This window comes from Orycteropus afer, unplaced genomic scaffold (assembly GCF_000298275.1).
Source record: "Orycteropus afer afer isolate SDZICR_OR568_19922 unplaced genomic scaffold, OryAfe1.0 scaffold00525, whole genome shotgun sequence".
In the NCBI taxonomy this organism is placed as follows: Eukaryota; Metazoa; Chordata; class Mammalia; order Tubulidentata; family Orycteropodidae; genus Orycteropus; species Orycteropus afer.
Window position 1 is genome coordinate 1,270,411 of NW_006922112.1, and position 23,044 is coordinate 1,293,454.

Below are 23,044 nucleotides of genomic sequence, written 5' to 3' on the forward strand. Positions count from 1 at the left end.
AATTCTGCATCCTTTCCTTCAAGGCTCAGGGGTCCAAGATTATCTTCTGTGTCTGTGTTAACTGGTTTCCCTTTTCTTTGTTGAAGAGGGTCTGTGCAATCTTTCTGCCTAGTCCGCCATCTTGCCCCGCCCCCGCCTTCCCCTCTTTCGTTGACCTTCCAGGTTTGTAGACTATGTCACGGCAATTGACTTTGATGTCCCCCAAGACTATGGTTCTGGGCCCCCAGGCCCAATGACTCTTTTCCTCAATGTGTTTGGTTATGGCTAAAAAATTTTCATAAGTTTGCCCCTGTATGCTCTAGTACATTCATGAATATATTTGCAGCACTTGTACATGTATATATAGAAATATTATCTGTTAAAACTATATATTGTGGTAAATTGATCGCTGTGGCCCTTCTGGCCATTGTCCTCCATTTTGTGATGTATTGTAAATCCTATTATCCATGCCTGTTTAGGGTGGTGTGCTGGTTAAGATCATGTGTCAACTTGGCTGGGCAGCTGGTAGTAGTTATTCCCTATGATGACTGGCAATTGGCTCCATTGTGGAATTTTCCCTGAGCAACTGAGTATCTGTTGATTGTTAAAGTCATTCACTTGGATTACTTCTGTTGGAGCAGCACAGATCAGATATATTTTGAGTCCTGCCTTGCTGGAAGGGTAACTCAAATCACCACCCTTAGCTTCGTCGAGGGTATACATATGAATCTTCTGGGAATATTTGCCCTCTTCTTGCTCCAGTTCTGCATTTTGGCTCATCATCATCTCATCCTGGATTTGAGACAGTAGCCATCCTCTGATCTGCTGATTCAAGTTCATCAAACCCTAAGAATTGGAAGAATCCTCCAGACAAACTCACAGACCTGGGACTTGCCAGCCTGCAAGCCTCCCAGACTCTTCCACCACTATGTGAGATGATCCCTTGGATGTCTGTGAGTTCTGTGAGGTGTTACGGTGAAATACAGAACCCTAAGATGGGGGAGATTACTGAGAGGAGGAGGAGGAATTAATGTCTAAAATGATGGAGTGGCATGGTAGTTTGGATATTTAGGACATCTTTAACCTCTGCCTCATGGGGACTGGCCTTGTGCTGATCTTTCTAAGATAAATTGTTCAAGCAGACAGCAAATGGTATTGTACCCACTAATATATATTGTTTGAACAGTTTCACACTGGTCTATTATATTGATGACATTATATTGATTGGACCTAGCAAGGAAGAAGTATCAATGACTCTAGGCTTATTGGTGAGACATATGGGTGCTGTTATGTTGTTGTTATTTGCCATCTAGTTGGCCCCAACTCATAGCGACCCCTCCTTGGGTTTCCGAGGCAGTATCACTATGGAAATAGGATTGCCCAACCTTCCTTCCGAGGAGTGGCTGGTGGGTTTGAACCACCAGCCTTCTGGTTAGCAGTCAAGTGCCTTAGGCACTATGGTACCAGAGCTCCTTATATGTATGTGTGCTAGAGGATGGGAAATTAACCTGTCAAAAATTCAGGCAACTTCCACCTCAGTGAAATTTCTAGAGGTCCAGTAGTGTGGGGCATGTCAAGATATTCCTACTAAAGTGACAGATAAGTTATTGTATCTGGCTTCCCTCACAACTAAAAAGGAGGCACAATGTCTGGTGAACCTCTTTGGATTTTGGAGGCAACATGTCCCTCATTTGGGTGTGTTGCTTCAACCTATTTATAAGGTGGAAAGCTGCTTGTTTTGAGTGGGGCCCAGAGCAACAAAAGGTTCTGCAACAGGTTCAGGCAGCCATGCAAGCTTCTCTGCCACTTGGGCCATATTATCCAGTTGATCCAATGGTGCTTGAAGTGTCTGTACCAGATAGAGAAGCTGTTTGGAGTCTTTGGCAGATCTCTATTGGTGAATCGCAATGCAGACCCTTGGGATTTTAGAACTAAGCCCTGCCATCCTTTGTAGATAGCTGCTCTCCTTTTGAGAAACAGCTTTTGGCTTGTTACTGTGCTTTAGTAGAGACTGAACGCCTAACCATGGGCCACCAAGTCACCATCAGGCCTTAGCTGTCCATCATGAACTGGATATTGTCTAACTCACAGAATCATAGAAAGTTGCATGTGCACAGCAGCCATCATTGGATGTGCATACCACCATCATTAAACTGAAGTCGTATATCAGAGATTGGGCTTGAGCAGGACCTGAAGGCACATGTGAGTTGCATGAGGAAATGGCCCAAATGACTATGGTCTCCACTCCAGTCACCTTACCTTCCCTCTCTGATTCTGCACCCATGGCTTCATGGGGCATTCCTTATGATCAGTTGACTGGGGAAAAGAAAACTCGTGCCTTGTTTATAGATGGTTCTGCATGATAAGCAGGCACCACTCAAAAGTGGACGGCAGCACTGCAGCCCCTTTCTGGGACTTCCTTGAAGGGCAGTGGTGAAGGGAAATCCTCAATGGACAGAAGTTCGAGCTATGCATTTGGCTGTTCACTTTGTGTGGAACAAGAAATGGCCAGATATACGATTGTATATGGATTCATGGGCTGTGGCCAATGGCTTGGTGGGATAGTCTGGGACTTGGAAGAAGCATGATTGGAAAATTCATGACAAGGATGTTGTTATGGGGAAGAGGTATGTGGATAGATCTCTCTGAATTGTCCAAAGGAGTAAAGATATTTGTGTCTCATGTGGATGCCCACCAAAAGGTAACTTTGGCAGAGGATTTTAACAATCAGGTGGATAGGATGACACGTTCAGTGGAAACCAGTCATCCTTTATCTCCAGCTACTCCCGTCATTGCTCAATGGGCTCATGAGCAAAGTGGCCATGGTGGCAGGGATGGAGGCTATGCATGGGCTCAGCAACATGGACTTCCACTTACCGAGCCTGATTTGGCTACCGCCAGTTCTGAGTGCCCAATCTGCCAGCAGCAGAGACCAAGACTGAATCCACAATATGGAACCATTAATTGGGGTGATCAGCCAGCAACTGGTGGCAAGTTGATTATATTGGACCACTTCCATCATGGAAAGGAGAGCATTTTGTTCTTAGTGGAATAGATACTTATTCTTTATATGGATTTTCCTTCTCTGTATGCAATGCTTCTGCCAAAAGTACCATCTGTGGATTTACAGAATGTCTTATCTACCGTCATGGTATCCCACACAGCATTGCTTCAGATCAAGCAAATGAAGTGCAGCAATAGGCCTATGCTCATGGAATTCACTGGTCTTACTAAGTTCCCCATCATCCTGAAGCAACTGGCTTGACATTACATAATGGAGTTAAAGAAGAGTATGTCTGGAATACAGGAAATTCTTCAGGATGTTGCTTAGTACTACCATGACCTGTGATTAAAATCAATAGAAAACTATAGCAATGCAATTCTGATATGACTGCTAATGGTTGAGACCTTTCAGGGATGAAGGTTTGGGTCACCCCACCAGGAAAAGAACCATGACCATCTGAGGTCCTTGCTCAGGTTAAGAGAAATATAGAATGGGTGGTGGAAGAAGGTAATTCTGAATATCAGCTAGGAATATGTGACCAGTTGCAGAAATGAGGACTATGATTGTCATATTTCTTCATTGTACATGTGCATCAAATATTTTTGTTTCCTTCTGTTATGAACTGTGAAATGTAAACAGAGTTAATGCATTTTGGTTGTAAGCATGTTAATGTGTCATGTTAAGAGAAAATATGACTTTATAATTGTCCTTATTTAGAGATTATATATGGTTAAATAGATGTACACAACTGCCAAGTTGACAGGGGGTGGACTGTGATAGTTGGAGTTGTGTGTCAACTTGGCTGGACCACAATTCTGAGTGGTTTAAGCAGTTGTGTTGTGGGTTATTTCCATGATGAATTTGGATGTATAATTTTGAGCAGCCAATCCATTGAAAGGGAGTTTCTTTAGGGGTGTGGCCTGCTTCCAATATATTTATGGACCTCCTGGGAAAATGAAATACTCTTCTGTGGATCAGGATCCTGTTGTGCTGCCCACAACTGTCCATGAATGAACAATCAACCATTTAGCTTGCTGATTTTGGATTCATCATTCATCGGAGTCAATAGCCATTATACTACCTGCCAACCTTGAGTTTGTCAGTCCTTGCAGGTACGTGAGTTGGGAAAAGCCTCCAGCTTGACATTTGATCCAAGAACTTGGGACTTTCCAGCTACCATAAATGTGTGAGCCCTTTTCCTAAGATAAAGTTTTTTTTCCTCTCTCTCTATATAAGTTTTACTCATTTTGCTTCTCTAGAGAACTCAGCCTAACACATTGGCATGTAGATCATATGGTTTTCTGATTCAAAATGGCCAAAACCTGTCCATTTCAGCTCACTAATGCCTAGGATATCCATCTTTATGTGTTTCATTTCACTTTTGACAATTTTCAATTTTCCTAGATTCATATTTCATACATTCTATGTTCCAATTATTAGTGGATGTTTATAGCCATTTCTCCTTAGTTTGAGTTGTGCCACATCAGCAAATGGAGGTCCCAAAAGCTTTACTTTATCTATATCATTAATTTTGATTCTACTCTGATGAGGCAGCTCTTTCCCAGTCATATTTTTAGTGCCTTCTGACCTGAGGGCCTCATCTTCTGGCACTGTATTGGAAAATGTTTCAGGGTTATTTATCAACTTGTCCAGTAACTTATTAGGCAGTGGGTTTTGGTATATATAACTCTAGAAACCCAGCTTAAGGCAACTGAGTTTTACATTTGGAGTTTAGGACAAAAAGGGTTATCTCTTCCTCCCTTTCACATTGTTTTATGTAAGACATTCTCTACCAAAGATGGTTTTGCCCTCCAGAGAAGTAAACTCAGTCACACACACACACACACACACATATAGTGGCATAGTGCCTAAGGCATTTGACTGCTAACCAGAAGGGTAGTGGTTCAAACCCACAAGCTACTTCTCAGAAGGAAGACTGGGAAATCTATCGGAGTCTCTATGAGTCATAACGGAGTCAATGGCAATGAGTTTTTTTTTTTTTTTAAATACCAAACCCTACTGTCATCAAGTGGATTCTGATTCATGTTGTTGTTATTGTTAGGTGCCATCAAGTTGACTCTGAATCATAGTGACACTATGTTAACAGAACAAAACACTGCACTGGGCAAATGTGATGCAAAAGACCTTTTTAAGTGTTAAGAAGCAAAGCTATCCCTTTGAAGATTGGTCATTCTTGCTTCCAAGGAGCATTCCAGCTGCACTTCCTCTAGGATAGATTTGTTCCTTCTTCTGGCAACCCATGTTATTTTCAGTGTTCTTCACCAACACCACAGTTCAAGGGCATCAACTCTTCTTCTATCTTCATTATTCATTGTCTACCTTTCACAGGTGTGCCTGACCCAAGCCATAATATTTTCTTTCTTATTATTTTTTATCTTTGCAGTGTTTCTTCCCCTACCCTCCTACTCGTGGTAGTCAATAAAGAAAGTTTCCTTCTATATATAAAATTTTCCATGATTTTTTACAATAATAATATAATATTTGTCCTTCTGTGATTGACTTATTTCACTCAACATAATGTTTTCCAAGTTCATCCGTGTTCTGCAGTGTTTTGCAGATTCTGAATTATTCTTTAGTGTTGCATTGTATTCCATTGTATGTATGTACCAGTTTGGTTATCCATTCTTCAAAGCTATGATACTTTCAATAGCTTCATATGCATCTGAAAGGTGGACAATGAATAATGAAGATAGGAGAAGAGTTGATGCTCTTGAACTGTGATGTTGGTGAAGAATATTGAAAATAACATGGATTGCCAGAAGAAGGAACAAATCTATCCTGGAGGAAGTTCAGCTGCAATGCTCCTTAGAAGCAAGAATTACCAGACTTCATCTTACCTACTTTGAATGTTATCCGAAGTGACCTTTCCCTGGAGTAGGATATCATGCTAGGTAAAGTAGAGGGTCTGTGAAGAAAGGGAAGACCCTCAATGAGATAGATTGACTCAGTGGCTACAATGATGGGTTTAAGTATTGCAAGGATTATGAGGATGGAGCAAGACCGGGAAGTGTTTCCTTCTGTTGTATGTAGGGTTGCTATGAGTTGGAGCCGACTGGATGGCAACCATGAACAGCAATAACTTGAGTTGGAATCAGCTCGATGGGAGTGGGCTTTGGTGTAGCAACCCCTCTTGGGTTTCTGAGGTGGCATCACTATGGGAGTAGATGACCCAATCTTCCTTCCGAGGAGTGGCTGGTGAATTTGAACCACCAGCCTTCTGGTTAGCAGTCAAATGCCTTAGGCACTACACCACCAGAGCTCCTATATATATAAGTTTCACTGGTTTTGCTTCTGTAGAGAACCCAGTCTAAGACAACTGGGTTTTACATTTGGAGCTTTAGGAAAAGAAGAGCTCTCTCTCCTTCCCTTTCATGTTGTTTCATGCTGGGCATTCTCTACAAAGATGGTGTTGCCTTCTAGAGACAGTTGGCAATATCTGTGGTCCCTGCATGGCACAGATGATTTGTAATTAGCTATTAACCAAAAGATTTGTGGTTTGAGCCCACTCAGCATCATGATGGATGAAAGTTCTGGTGATCTGTTTCTGTAAAGGTTACATCCAAGAAAACCCTATAGAGCTCTGTTCTACTCTGTAATCCATGGATTCACTATGAATTATGATTGACCCAAGGACAATTTTTTTTTGGGTGGGGGCTCTTTGGCTTTCACAATAGCATGAGGGGGTCCTACTGGCATCTAACAGAGACCAAGGATGATGCTGAATATCCTATAATGCACAGGTCAGCCCCCCCCCCCACTCCCAGCAAAGAATTATCCAGCCCAAAATGTTAATAATGGTGAGGTTGAGAAGCACTGTTCATTGTGGAGAAAAAATTTTTCAAGGAACAAGTTTCTCCTGACACTGAGCTTGATAGCACTGATTCCTGTCATCTACATTGGTAGCAGGATGCTCGTCAATGGTAGTCTGAGCTTTGTTATTAACCATTCACCTAAAAATACCTCGGTGCTGTAGAGGATTCAAGGGCACGATGAGAGATGTTACTCTAGCACCTTAGGCTCCTGTACAGAGCACACACACTACCTACCTAGGAGGAATTTCTGAGTAGATCAGGGCTGCTGCCTCAACAGGGGGATGATTTAGCTGGGGTCATGTGGAGTTTAGCTGCATGAATAATATCAGCTTTAATGGGAATCATTGTGCCACCTTGCACTGGAAATTTACCCCTGAATGGGTAGCAATATCCCACAGATGGAGGCCATTGAAAATCTGTTTTCCTGGCAGGATATGTGGAGAAAAGATGAGTGGAAAGCAAGGGTGGCTGCCAGTTTCTGAACAGCTTTGGGCAGACTGATCTGTGTGAGGACAGAGTAGAGCAAGTAGGAAAATGCTATTCAATGGCCAGCACGAACTTGGGGTGACTTTGGGCTGAGTTAATGGTCTACAGTTTCCCCCCCTCCCATTATTGTGTTCTTTTTATGGTGCACCCCTCTGGCCTCTCACTTCCCAAAGACAGAAGTCATCAGGTTATTCTCCAGGAAAGTAGGTTGATAAACTCTTTCTCTCTAACTTGCCAAGGGCTCAGGTACTAATTTCCATAATAAAATTTTTGTTCAAAGGAATGCGACCAATGAATAATCCAACTACATAAACTTGAGGTAGACTTTAGGCACTGGGGATATATTTTTGTTTTTCATGAGGATTTTTCTGCCTCTGCATATATGTGGTCAGTCAAGACCGATGGCTAGAGAAAGACATCTTGCTTGTTAAAGGGGAGGGTCAGTGAAAAAGATGGAGATCCTCAAGGAGGTGGTTTCATACAGTGGCTGCAACAATGGACTCAAACAGACCGATGATTGTGAGGATGGTGCGAGACCAGGCAACGTTTTGTTCTGTCGTACATAGGATTGCTATCAGTCAAACTCGATTCAATGGCACCTAACAACAAAAGCATGTATCTCTCAGATCTTGCTTAAATTGCTGTGAGTCCTTTCATTAAATTATAATTAATGGAAACACCATATACACAGCACTAAGGAAGTGGGGATAATCTGTCTGAAGTGGGGATGGGGACTCTGGTAGTCAGTCTCCTCCCAGCCCCATACCGTTGACTCCTGAAGCAATTTTCTGGAATCATTTTGGTTCCATGGAGCAATGCCTCACAACCATTTCCTCATAATGGCAGACCTGTTATTGTAGCTGTTAGGTGCTGTCGAGTCAGCTCGGATCCTATCTCCAACAGAAGGAAACACTGCGTGGTCCTGTGCCGTCCTCATAATCCTTGCTGTCCTTGAGCCGTCATTGCAGTCACTGTGCCAATCCATCTCATTGAGGATCTTCCTCTTTTTCATTGACCCTCTACTTTGCCAAGCATAATATCATTTTGCAGGGACCGGTCCCTTCTGACAACATGACCCAAATCGCTACACAAAGTCTGGCGATTTTTGTTTTTAAAGACCGTTCAGGCTGAAGTCCTTCCAAGACAGATTTGTTCGTTCTAGCAATCCAGGGTATTTTCAGTATTCTTCACCAACACCACAATTCAAAAGCATCAATTCTTCTTTGGTCTTCCTTGTTCCTTGTCCAGCTTTCACATGCACATGAGACAATTGAAAATACTGTGGCTAAGGTCAGCCACACCTTAGTTTTCAAAGTGATATCTTTGCTCTTTAACTCTTTAAAGAGCTCTTTTACAGCAAATTTATCCAGTATAATATGATGTCTGATTTCTTGACAGCTGCTTCCATGAGCACTGATTGTGGACACAAGTAATACGAAATCCCTGACAATTTAAATCTTTTCTCCATTTATTGTGATGTTGTTTATTAGTCCAGTTCTGAGAATTTTTGTTTTCTTCATTTTGAGGTATAATCCATACTGAAGGCTGTAATTTTTGATCTTCCTCAGTAAGTGCTTCAAATAATCTTCACTTTTCAGCAAACAAGGCTGTGTCATCTGCATATCACTGGTTGTTAAAAAGTCTTTCTCCAATCCTAATGCCAGGTTATTCTTCATACAGTCCAGCCTCTTGGAATATTTGCTCAGCATACAGATTGAATAAGTATGATGAAAAGATACAACGCTGACACCCCCATTCCTGATTTTAAACCATGCAGTATTCCCTTCTTCTGTTCAAATGACAGTCTCTTTGCCTACGTACAGGTTCCTCATATGCACAATGAAGTTTTCTGGAATTTCCATGGTTGGCAATGTTATCCATAATTTTTTATGAGCCACACAGTCAAATGTCTGCATAGCCAATAAAACACAGGTAAACTACTTTGTGATAGTCTCTGCTTTAATCCAAGATACATTCGATGTAAATAGTGATATGCCTTGTTCCACATCGTTTTCTGAATCTGGCTTGAATTTCTGGCATTTCCTGTCAATATACTGTTCCAAACATTTTTTAATAATGTTCAGCAACATTTTATTTGCATGTAATATTAATGACATTGTTAGAAAATTTCCACATTCTGTTGGATCTCCTTTCTTTGGAATGGGCACAAATATGGACCTCTTCCGGATGGTTGGTCAAGAAGCCGTCTTCAAATCTCTTGACATAAATGAGTGAGCACCTCCAGTGCTGCATCAGTTTGTTGAAACATCTCAATGAGTGTTCCTTCAATTCCTGGAAACTTGTGTTTTGCCAGATCCTTCAGTGCAGCTTGGAATTCTTCCTGCAATACCAGTGGTTGTTGATCTTATGTTACTTCCTGAAATGGTTGAATGTCCATAATTTCTTTTTGGTACTGTGACTTTGGGTATTCTTTCTATTTTTTGATGATTTCTGCATTATTCAATATATTGTCCACAGAATCCTTCAATACTGCAATTCGAGCCTTGAATTCTTTCTTCAGTTCTTTCAGCTTGAGAAAAGTTGAATGTATTCTTTCCTTCTGATTTTCCAATTCCTGGCCTTTGCACTTTGCAATATAAAATATTTCTACATAGTACTTTACTTTGTCTGCTCTAGCTGCTTTAGTTCAGCTCTCTTATTTCATCATTTCTTCCATTTGCTTTAGCTACTCTTTGTTCAAGATCAAGTTTCAGAGTCTCTTCTTATCATCTATTTAGCTCTTTTCTTCCTTTCTAGTCTTTTTAATGAACTTTTGCTTTCTTCATGTATGATGTGCTTAATGTCATCCCACAACCTGTCTGGTCTTCAGTCATTGGTATTCAATGGGTCAATTTTATTCTTCAAATTGTCCCTAAATTCAGATGGGATATAATCAAGGTTCAATTTTTGCTCTTGTGGACTTGTTTTAATTTTCTTCTGCTTCAACTTGAACTTGTATGCAAGCAATTGGTGGTCTGTTCCACAGTTGACCTCTGGCCTTGTTCTGATTGATGTTACTGAGCTTCTTCATCAGATCTCCAGCAGCTTCTTCCACAGATGTAGTCCATTTCATTCCTGCATATTCCATCTAGTGAGGTCCACAAGTATAGTCACCTTTTACGTTGTTGAAAAAGGGTATTTGTAATGAATACATCGTTTGTCTTGCAAAACTCTATTATGTGTGTGGTAGTTAAATTTGTGTGTCAACTTGGCTGGGCCTGGTTGAGTGGCTGGGCAGCTGGTGGTAGTTATTCCCCCTGAAGAGACTGGCAATCAACTCCATGGTGGGATCTACCATAAGCAGCTGAGTAGCTGCCTTTGGGATGTGGTCTGCTTCCTGTATATAAGGAGAAGCCTTGGGGATAGTCTCTAGCTTATGGCACACTTGGACCTTGCATGTAGCTGTGTCATTTTTTAGCAGCCTGCCATGCTCTGCCAACCTTGGGACTGACAATGGACTTAAATTAATGGCCTGCTGTGTGGTTTGGTAACATCGGGACTGTGCCTTTTTTACTTGTCAACCTTGGGCTTGTTAGCCTCAGCAGCCAACAGCTGTCTGAATGAAGAAAAGGCTCTAGTTCCAGTGGACTGGGAGCAGGAGGTAGAGCTGGATCCCAAGGTTGAGGGGCTTTCACCCAGCCCCTAGAGCCTGGAACTTTGAACTTGGATTTAAAGCCTCCAAACTGTAAGAGAATAAACTCCTATTTGTTAAGACCATCCCATTGTGGTAAATTCTTGTCAGAGCGGCACTAGGTAACCAGAACAATGTGGTATCTGGTGTCATTTCTATCACAAGGTCACATTTTCCAACTACCCATCCTTCTTCTTTGTTTCCAACTTTTACATTCTAAACATCAGGGCTTACCAATACATCTTTATTGCTTGTTTGGTCAAATTCATACTGCAGGCTTTAGAGGTTAATGTGCAAATTTGCATAATAGTAGTAGTAAATAGTCTTCCTTAGGTGTATGGATAGTATCCTATCACTGACAGCATTGTACATCAGGATAGATCTTGAGATATTCTTGATGATGAATGTGATGCCATTCCTCTTTAATTTGTTATTTCCATTGTCGTAGTTTCTAGTGCTGCAACAACAGAAACACCACAAGTGGATGGCTTTAGCAATAAGGGATATATTCTCTTGCAGTTTAGGAGGCTAGAACTCCAAATTCAGAGTGCTGGCTCTAGGGGCTGGGTGAAGGCTCCTTGACCTGTGCTTCAGCACTGCCTCTAGTTTCAGGCCCACTGGAACAAGCTAGAAACTTTGTCTGATTTATGCAGCCACTGAATGCTCAGCCTGATAAACTCAGTTTCAACAAGTAAAATGGCACAGTCCCAAGCTTGGCAGGCAACATGACAGTCCATTGGTTCAAGTCTAGGAACTGGAGATGAAGCCACATAAAATGTAGGATCCAAATGTGAGAAAAAAAAAAATAGATACTTTTCACAAAGTTTTGCCGTATATACTGGAAGCAGGCCACAGTCCCAAGACAACTCCCCTTATACTGATTAGCTGCTCACAGCAGATTCCACTGTGAAGGTGGTTATAGTCTTATTGTGGGGAATAATTATACCTACCTGCCAAACTACTCAAAACCACGGCTCAGTCAATTGACTACAACCTTAACTACCACATTCCACCCCTTGTCAACTTGGCACCAGTGTAAATCTCCTTCTTGGAGTGGCCAGATTTTCCTAGTTCATGTGAATGGAAAACTCACCCCATTGGCTTGGCAGGCCCCATTCCTCTGTCCCTTGGGTATAGCAACCCCACACTCCAGAACCAAGTTGGTTAAAATCTGACACTGAAACCTAGGGCACTGTGATGGTTCCACCCTTTGAAACTCCAGACACCATAGTCTCTCCCTTTGAGACTGATGCAGCTATGCTTCTCCTTTCCTTGGTCTCTTCACATTATTCCAACTAGTGCCTGAAGGCAACCCCTTCTGCTAGAAGCTTCCTGCCCTAAGGCATTCAGCTTTCTTACTCCATGGGCTAGCAGGCTCCATCTCATGCATTTTTTTTTTCCCTACCAATTAGTACCTGAAGGAAATCCACTCCTCCAGAAAGCCTCCTACCCAAAGGCACTCAGCTTTCTTGCTCTATGGGCACAATTCCATCATTTTGTCTGGTGCCAGTCTCTTGACTCTACTGCTGCCATCTTTCTGCTGGACTCTCTGCCATGGACTCAGAGCAGGGATCTTGGGTCTACAGAAGGACACACTGCACTCCTACTTCCATTTTTAGGTATCTGTTAGAGCAGCACCCTACTCTCTTGGTACCAGATTCTGTTTTAATTCTCTAGTGCTGCTATAACAGAAATAGCACAAGTGGATGGCTTTAGGAATAAATAAGGAATTTATTCTCTTACAGTTTAGAAAGCTTGAAGTCCATATTCAGAGTGCTGACTCTGAGGGCTGGGTGAAGACCTCTTGATCTTGGGCTTCAGCTCTGCCTCTTATTCCAGGCCCACTGGAGCAAGTTAGAAGCTTCTTCTGATTCATATAGCTGCTTGCTGCTGAGGTTGACAAACCCAAGATTGACAGGTAAAATGAGACCGTTCTAAGATTGGCAGGAAACATGGCAGACTACTGGTTCAAGTCCAGGAACTGGAGATGAAGCCTAATGAATAGCCAAATACACCAAAAATCTAGAGACCTTTCACAAATATTTGCCATATATACTGGAATAAGGCCACAGCCCAAAGGCAACTCTCCTACAACTGATTAGGTTTGTACAGCAGTGTTGGTTTATGTGTTGCTGTTATGCTAGAAGCTATGCCACCACTATTTCAAATTCCACCTTGAAGGTAATTACAATGTCATTATGGAGAATAATTATACCCAACTGCCAAATCACTCAAAACCACTGCCCAGTCAAATTGACACACAACCTTAACTACCATACCCAGTTTAGTAGACCATATTACTATCTGATTCAAAATAGCCAACACAAGTCCATTTCAGTTAGGATACTGATCTTTGTATGTTCCATTTCAATTTTGACAACTTCCAATTTTCCTAGATTCACACTTCATACATTCCACATTCCAATTATTAATGTATGTTGGCATCAGTATCTTGTCATTTTGTGTCATGCCATATCAGCAAATGAAAGTTCCAAAAGCTTTACTCCATCCCCATCATTAATGTTGGACTCTAGTTTGAGGAAGCAGCTCTTCTGTAGTCACATTTTGAATGTCTTCCACCTTGAGGAGCTCATCTTCCAGCACTATGTCAGACAATGTGTCACTGCTATTCCTGTCCATCATGGGTGATCCTGCTTGTATTTGAATTAGTGGTGGCATAGCTTCTGGCATAACAGCAACACATAAACCAACAAAGTATGACAAACTGACAGATGAGTAGTGGATACCAGACATAGACAGTGATAATATTTGTTTGGAATGTAGAGTACCCAGAGAACTGACAATGCTCCTCTTGGCTGGAGGGGAAGGCTCAGCCACCCCAAGGGCTCAGAGGATCAGTACACTTACTAATCACTTATCAACTTGTTATCTGACATTTCCCACTCATGACAAGAGTCAAAATATACTGTTCCACTGTTTTGCAAACCTCAAGGTGTGAGGTGAGAGTAACACTGTCTTTGAGGGTTAAGGTTATGTGTCAAATTGGCTAGGCTATGATTCTCAGCGTTTTGGCAGTTATGTAATGATGCAATTTGGCAATTATGTAATGGTGTGGTCATGCTCCATTTTGTGATCTAATGTGGTCATCCTGCATTTTTCCGTAATGCTGATTTTTGCACAATGGCCTGGTCTTTGGAACCTAACCATGTTGGTAAGTGAGGAATGGGTATAATTGTGCATAGTCTACCCTGAAAAGCTGTGGTATAGTGCATAGTTTAAAAATCATAGCTCTTGAGGCAACCTTAACAAAATGAAACAATACTAAGGCATTGGCACTAAAAGGAATAGAAAATTTATGCCATAAGGTTAACTGGTACTATACCAGTTGGGAGCTCTGGTAGCATAGTGGCTAAGACACTTGCCTGCTAACCAGACGGCTGGCGGTTCAAACCCACCAGCCACTCCTTGGAAGGAAGGTTGGGCAATCCTACTTCCGTAGTCATACTGCCTCGGAAACCCAAGGAGGGGTCGCTATGAGTCGGGTTTGACTCGACGGCACATAACAACAACAACAACATACTAGAGTCAGTGGGAAGGTATTCATTCTTTAATTTATTAAATAAATAGTCATTGGGTTCTTTCTAAGGAGCTCTGGTGGTAACGTGGTTAAGACATTGGGCTGCTAACCAAAAGGTTGGTGGTTTAAACCCACCAACCATTCAGTGGGAGAAAGACGAGGCTGTCTGTTTCCATAAATATTCATAGCCTTGAAAACCCTATGGGGGTCACTATGAGTTGGAATCAACTTAATGGCAGTGGCTTTGGGTTTGGAGTGTTTTCTAATCAATTGCAATCAAGTTGATCCTGACTCATTATGACCCCATGTGTGCAGAGTAGAAGATCTACACTCCGTAGGGTGTTCAAGGCTGTGAACTTTCAGAAGAAGACTGTCAGGCCTTTCTTCTGATGCATCTTTGGGAGCGTTTGAATTGTCAACTTTTGGCTAGTAGTCAAGAACTTAATTGTTTGTGCCACTTGGGAACTCCCTTCTATATGCCAACTATTCTTCTAAATTTTGGGGAAACAGGGATTAAGCAATCACTACTTTTAAGGAGTTTATACACCTACTCCTCCCTTATCAATGATCTTACCTGACATTTCCCATTTATGACAAAAGTAAAAAATCTATCCAAGTACTTTGCACATTAACAACATCATGTCTGGAAGTAACAAATGCTGGGGGCTGAGGCAACAGTAATGCTGGCTGTAATGGTTATATGTAAATTTGGCTGGGACATAATTCTTACTGCTTTGGCAGTTATATACTGATGCAATTTGGCTGTTATGTATTGATAAGGTCATCATCCATTTTCTGATCTAATGTGGTCTTCCTCCATTTTGTATAATGTCAATCTTCACATAACATTCTGGTCGTTGAAAACTAACTATGTAGATAAGTGAGGAGTGGATACGCTCTAGTGAGATGGGGCAGGGAGTCCAAAGTAAACCCAAAGTAAACAAATATCATGTAAACAGTGGGTTTCACAAAATAATACAGGACGTGAAACTAGTGTTGTTTGTGCATGTGTGTGTTTGTGTGTGTGTGGGGTTATTGGTTAGCTAAGACAGAGCGGTCTGGGAGACCTTTTCAAGGAAGTGGACTTTGAGCTGAGTAAAACCAGACTGACAAGGAGGAACCCTCTATATCAAGTGCTGGGGAACAAGAGTTCTAGGTAGAGGGTACAGTTGCAGTGAAAGATCCTGAGCTGGGAATGGAATCAGTCTGTCAAGAGCAGCGACACCCATTCTTTGTCTTTGAAAAGTTTTTAATCTCCTTTTGCCATTTTTGGGAGTCTTTGGGCAGTGCAAACAGTTAATGTGCTTGGCTACTAACCAAAGTTTGGCTGTTTGGGTCCACTCAGAAGAGGTGTCTTGAAATAAATGCATAGTTATCTACTTTCAAAAAATTAGCCACTGAAAACCCTAGGGAGCACAGTTCTTCTCTGACACACATAAGGTCGCCATGAGTTGGAGCTGACAGCCTTTTTTTGGGTGGGGTGGGGAGGAGTTTAAGTGTTAGCTGTTGTTGGCAATTTTGATGTCTTTTGGCGTATTTGATCTTTATCTTAAGACAGAGAGGCTTAGAGTAATATATCATTAGCTATTTTTTCATTCATGGAAGTGGGACTTGGGTAAGTGAAATAACTTGGTTACGTGATGATGCTTGGGAGTGTGGAAGCAGCAAGCCAGACACAAAACCCAGGCCTGACCATCACTTGTTGGCAATCTTGCCTGTTCATCTTTACCTAGAATCCAAAGGATGTATGAGTTATGGACATACTATTTTTGAGTGCTTCTTTTGAACTAAGTTGTTGTTGTTATGTGCCGTTGAGTCGGACTGGACTCATAGCGACCCCTCCTTGGGTTTCCAAGGCTGTATCACTACAGAAGTAGATTGCCCAAACTTCCTTCCGAGGAGTGGTTGATGGGTTTGAACCACTAGCCTTCTGGTTAGCAGTCAAGTGCCTTAGACACTACGCTACCAGAGCTCCCTTGAACTAAGTTAAGTACTTTTAAAGGAATGATTTTATTTAATCCCCTAGCAATTGTACGTGGTAAGTACTATTATGATTCCTGTTTTACAAATGAGGAAACTGAGACACATAAAAATGTAAGTAATTTGGCAGAAATTATAACTAGCAAGTGGCAGAAATAGAGCGTGAACCCTGACAAATTGGCTGCTAAATCCACATCTTGAAGATGACCAAGATCTCCATGTCAGTGTGGTCATGGCTTTCAAGAAGTTTGAAACAGCTTGTCCTTACTTGAAGTCAAGAGCTCTATTGGAGTCCTGATTGAGTCCTGCTTAATTCTGGCAGAGATCTATCCAAGGATCACAAAACTTGGCAATTATATTTGTGTTTAATCACAAGATCTGGCACCTCTTTTCCCTATGAGGCAAGCTTTTCTGCCAGTCAGTAGAGAAGTACTGACTGCCACTGACTTGGAATATAGTTCAGGTTACCCTCTACCAACCAAGTTAATTATTGAGATATATAAGCAATAGAGGATAGGAAGAAATGACTTCAAAACATTGGGCACTTCCAGCCGCCTTTTGTTGTTATCAATAGTTGCTACTCTCTATCTGTTTATTTAAGGTGGTAGTGGCTACGGCACTTGACTGCTAACCAGAAGGCTGGCGGTTCAAACCCACCAGCCACTCCTCGGAAGGAAGATGGGGCAATCTACTTCCATAGTGATACTGCCTCGGAAACCCAAGGAGGGGTCGCTATGAGTCGGGTCCGACTCGACGGCACATAACAACAACAACAACAACAATTGGGTAAGGCCATCAGCTGCTATTGCCGAGGCAGATACTTCAAACCCACCAGCTGCTCTGCAGAAGGATGAAGACAAGGCAATCCACTTCCATAAAGATTTATCTGCCTTGGAATACCAATGTAGGTTGCTGTGAGTTGGAATCGGCTCAGTGGCAGTGAGTTTGGTTTATTTATTTAAATTAAAATATTTATTTTGTTTTATTGATGTTGTTGAGAATATAGACAGAAGAATATAAACCAATTCAACAATTCACTATGTACTATTCAATGACACTGATGAAACACTTCAAGTTGCACACGTGTTCTTACCCTCCTTTACCAAATTATTCCTCCTCCATTAATGCACACATACTGCCTCCTAAGCTTCCTATCTAATTTTTCAAGTGGCTGTTGTACATTTGATCTCATATGTTGTTGTTGTTGTTGTTAAGTGCCATCGGGTTAGCTGTCACTCAGTGACCCTGTGTCCAGCAGAACAAAACACTGCCCGGTCCGGTGCCAGCCTCACAATCCTTGTTATACTTGAACCCATTGTTGCAGCCACTGTGTCAGTCCATCTTGTTGAGGGCCTTCCCCTTTTTCTTTGACCCACAACTTTACCAAGGAAGATATCCTTCTCCAGTGAATGGTCCCTTCTAGGGGCTGAGTGAAAGCCCCTCAACTGTGGGCATCATATTATCTGCCTCCTGCTCCTGGCCCACTGAAGCTAGAGGTTTTTCTTCACTCAGCTGCTGGCTGCTGAGGCTGACAAATCCAAGGTTGACAAGTGAAAAGGCACAGTCCCAATGTTACCAAACCACATGGCAGGCCACTAATTCAAGTCCATTGAAAGTCTCATAACTGGCAGAACATGGCAGGCTGCTGAGCAACTCAGGTACATGCAGTGTTCAAGCATGCCATAAGCTAGAGACCATTCCTAAAGCTGTTTCTTATAGATGGGAAGCAGACCACATCCCTAAAGCAACTACTCAGCTATTTGGGGTAGATCCCACCATGGAACTGATTGCCAGTCTCATCATGGGGATTAACTACCACCAGCTGCCCAGCCACTCAACCAGGCCCAGCCAAGTTGACATACAATCTTAACTACCACAATTCCAACTCAACCAATATTCTTCACAAACTTCATAAAACTAGTGCATCAATTCTTTGGTCTTCCTTATTGCTTGTATGTATGTATGTATTCTATGTATTATGATTACATAGGTGCAGTGAATTGCTTAACGTGGCCATTCTAGGCATTGTCCTCCATTCTGTGATGTATTGTAAACCCCATTATCCATGCCTGTTTGGGGTGGTGTGGTAGTTAAGGTCAGGTATCAACTTGGCTGGGCAGCTGGTAGTAGTGTTCCCTATAATGACTGGCAATTGGCTCTGTGATGGGATTTGCCTTGAGCTGCTGATTGTTAAAACCATCACTTAGGTTATTTCTCTTGGGGCAACACAGGTGGAATGCATCTTGAATCCTGCCTTGCTGGAGGGTATAATTAAAATCACCACCCTTAGCTTCTTTGAGGGTATACCTACGAATCTCCTGGGAAGATTTGTCCTCCTCTTGCTCCAGTTTTGTGTCTTGGCTCATTCTCATCTCAACCCTGGGTTTGGGACAGCAGCCGTCATCTGATCTTCTCATTGAGGTTCATCATACCCTGAGAATTTAGAGGATCCTCCAGACCTACTCATGGACCTGGGACTCACCAGACTGCCAGCCTCCACCACTACTACGTGAGACCATCCTTTGGGTGTCTGTGAGTTCTGTGAAGCATTACAGCAAAATACAGAACCCTAAAACAGGGAAAATTACTGGGAGGAGGAGGAGTTAATGTCTGAAATGATGGAGTGGAACGGTAGTTTGAACATTCGGGGCATCTTTAATCTCTGCCTCATGGGGACCGGCCTTATGCTGATCTTTCTGAGAGAAATTGTTCAAGCAATATGTATGTAAGATGATTGAGAATATTATAGCTTGGGCAGGTGCACTTTAGTCCTCAAAGTGACATCTTTGCTCTTTAACATTTTATAGAGGTCTTTTGTAGCAGACTTGCCCAATGCAATGCATCATTTGATTTCTTGATAGTGGATCCATGTAAAATGAAATCCTTGACAACTTCAATCTTTTCCCCATTTATCATGATTTTGCTTGTTGGTTCAGTTGTGAAGATTTTTGTTTCCTTTATGTTAAAGTATAATCCATACTAAGGCTGTAATCTTTGATCTTCATCAGTAAGTTCTTCAAGTTCTCTTCACTTTCAACAAGCAAGGTTGTGCCGTCTTCATGTTGCAGCTTGTTAATGAGTCTTTCTCCAATCCTGATGCTGTTGTGTTCTTCTTCATATAGTCCAGCTTCTTGGATTATTTGCTCTGATGACAGACTGAGTAAGTTTGGTGAAAGGAAACAACCCTGACACATAACTTTTCTGATTTTAAAACACTTAGCTTAGTATCACCTTTTTCTGTTTGAACAACTACCTCATGGTCTGTGTACAGATTCCTCATGAGCACAATTATGTGTTCTGGAATTCCTATTTTTCACAATTTATTCATAATTTGTTATGATCCACACAATAGAATCCCTTTGCAGAGTCAATAAAACACAGGTAAACATCTTTCTGGTATTCTTTGCTTTCAGCCAAGATCCATCCAACATCAGCAGTGACATCCTTCATTCCATGTCCTCTTCCGAATCCCACTTGATATTCTGGCAGTTCCCCGTCAATGTACTGCTGCAACCAGTTTTGAATTATCTTCAGCAACATTTTACTTGCATGTGATATTAATGAACTTCTTAGATAAATGCCACATTCTGTTGGATCACCTTTGTTTGGAATGAGCACAAGTATGCATCCTTTGTAGTCACTTGGCTCACGCAATGGCGTATTATTCAGCTACAAAGGGAAATGAAGTTCTGATACATGGTATGACATAGATGAACCTTGAAAACATTGTGCTGAGTGAAATAAGTGAGACACAAAAGGACAAACACTGCATAGCTCCAGTTATATTAAATATTTAGAATAGGCAAATGCATAGAGACAAAATTTGTTGGGGGATCAGGGAGGGAGGAGGAAAGGAATTTCTGTTTAGGGGGATGAAAAACATTTGAATATGTGTAGTGGTGATGGTTGTATAATGTAGTATGTAACTAAGGAATGTAATTAATATCACTGAATCGTAATCCTAAAAATAGTTAAAACAAGAATTCTGTTGTTATATATAGTTTATCACAGTAATAAAAGAATTGGAGCCAGAATTAAGAATAAAAAAATAAATAAAACAAAAACAATATGTGGACTTTATCTCTTAAAATATGCTGGATTTACTTAACAACTGAACTATTGCAAGCTTCAAGCTCTAGAGAAGAAGCCGTTAGGCACTTTTGGCCCTCCCTGGGTAGTTTCTACCAGGTGATGCTAATGCTAAGACCTGCCTGTGAACAACAGCTGTATAAAAGAAACAAACAAAATACAAACCTATTTCCATAGAGTCAATTCTGACTCATGGGAACTCCATGTATTACAGAGTAGAATTCCTCTGTGAGTTTTTGGCTGTAATCTTTATGGAGGATCCCTGGTGGCACAGTGGTTAAGTGTTCAGCTGCTTACCTAAAGGTCAGTGGTTCAAACCCACCCAGCTGCTCTATGGGAGAAAGACATGGCAGTCTGTTTCGGTAAAGATCACAGCCTTGGAAACCCTCCCTGTGGGCAAGTCTATTCAGAACCAACTCAATGGCAGTGGGTCTAGTCCTCATGGAAGTAGACTGCCAGGCCTTTCTTCTGTGGCACTACTGGTTCAGTTTGAATCGTCAACATTTAGGTTTTAGTCTCCCTGCCACGTTCATGAAGAGAGAAGAATTCCTCAAATACAGGCAGGTGGTTCAGATGCTAGGAAGCCAAAAACAAATATAAATGTCCACTCTCTGACTGAGTGGATTATTTTCCCAAACAGAACCAGCACACAGAGTGCTATGAACAAACCGAGCTTCCTTTTCCCTTCAATAGCTTTACTGCTGATGCTACTCATGCTATTTCTAGCACTTCCCCATTTATTATTATTTTTTTTATTTGCTTTTTTAATTGTTGTTTTAGGAGATCTGTGCCTCAGGCGTACACAATGGTGAATACTTGAAATGCTATGAAAATAGTTTAATGTAAAACTTGCAAAGACCACATCAGTTTATTTCATTTGCATGTTTTCTAGACCTTGTTATACTGTCAGAAACTCTGCCCTTATACTTTCTGTTCACTATTTAAATACTCAGTATACACTTTCAGCATTTCAAATATGACAGTACTTTAAATATGAGGCTGTTGAGCACTGATCAGTGGACAAGGAGTACTTTGGAAAGTGATTTGTGCCTCTGGTACACTTCAGCTTGTTTTCCTCCTTAATGCCTAAGTCACTCCCTGAAAATGAATGAGCCATTTACAGAGACACATGTAGGCTTTGAGGCCTCTGGGGCACTGCTTCAGTGACTGGAGAATAATAGACTAAATGTGCTGGTTTTGAGTCCAGCCCAATTCATCTGCTCTGTGCTTCCTTCCCTTCGGCTATGCAGGGAAGTTGCTCAGGAGGCAGGAGAAATTAATATTATGAGAGCAGTGTCAAGTTTGAAATTCTTCTTCATCACTCAGTAGCTGGGTGACCTCAAGCAAATTACTTAACCTCTCTGAGTTTCACTTCTCTTATCAGAGGGTTCTTTTGAGAATTTTATGAGACAGTGTTGATAAAGTGGCTAGCAGAGTGTCTGATGCATAATTTATTCTCCGTAAATGGAAGACATTCAGACTATGGAGGATAAATTTACTTTCTGCTATACAAAATCATTTCAACTTACTTTCTAGCAAAGATACGGAATAACAGTGAAGTGATGACAAAAGACAAGCCCTTTGAAGAAGGCAGGGACAGTGAAGAATTAATTTGCCTGCCTGGGGTGAAGGAGTTTTGGACAAATTCCACAATATCACAGAGCAGGAGTTAAAGAATAGGCTTTACCTGGAAAATTTACAAAACAAGTACTAGAAAGAAAAGAAGGAGGGTGAGAATAGTTGCACAACTTGAAGAATGTTATCAATGTCACTGAATCGCACCTGGAGAAATTGTTGGATTGGAGTATGTTTAGCTGTGCATATTTTTAACAACAACAAAATTAAATTAAAAAAAAAATTAATTGAAAAAAAAAATCTTGAAAAAGGTTGTACGATTAAGTCCATTTTGCTCCTGAGGAAACCGAGCATCCTAGAATTGAAAAGTACGAGGTGAGGTTGGGACTGAAACCCAGGTCTTGCTGAGGTTGAGCGCTGTAAGCCTGCCCAACACCTCCCTAAAGATATCGATGAGGGAGGAAGAATTGTGCCTTTGCCGGATTTTATTTTGCCAAGAAAAGTAACAGAATGCAGCATTTTCCTTCTTTTCATGAAGCTCAGAGGACTGGGGATTTTTGACACACGGACCTGTTGATAACTGGAGTGCTAGTTAGCTGACATGCCCACAGAGGAAGTAATTATGTCCATTCTGCCCTCGTACCACCCAGAATAGCAAGAATGTGGACTGGACTGCAACAAATAGCAGCCAAGCTTATTCATTGATATTCACACTAACAGCCCAGTAATTCACTAACAGCCCATTTGATTCAGTTGGTCAACCAAATTAGTCTGGGCATGCTCTCTGCCACAGTGGCTTCCTTGATCACTAATGAGAAAAATTGGAAAAAAGAAAAAAAAAAGGATATCCTGAAAGCATGCGAAAAAAACAGCATCACCATTTTAACTTAGCACAAATGTTGTCATAAAAAACCTGCATATTGTTCTAA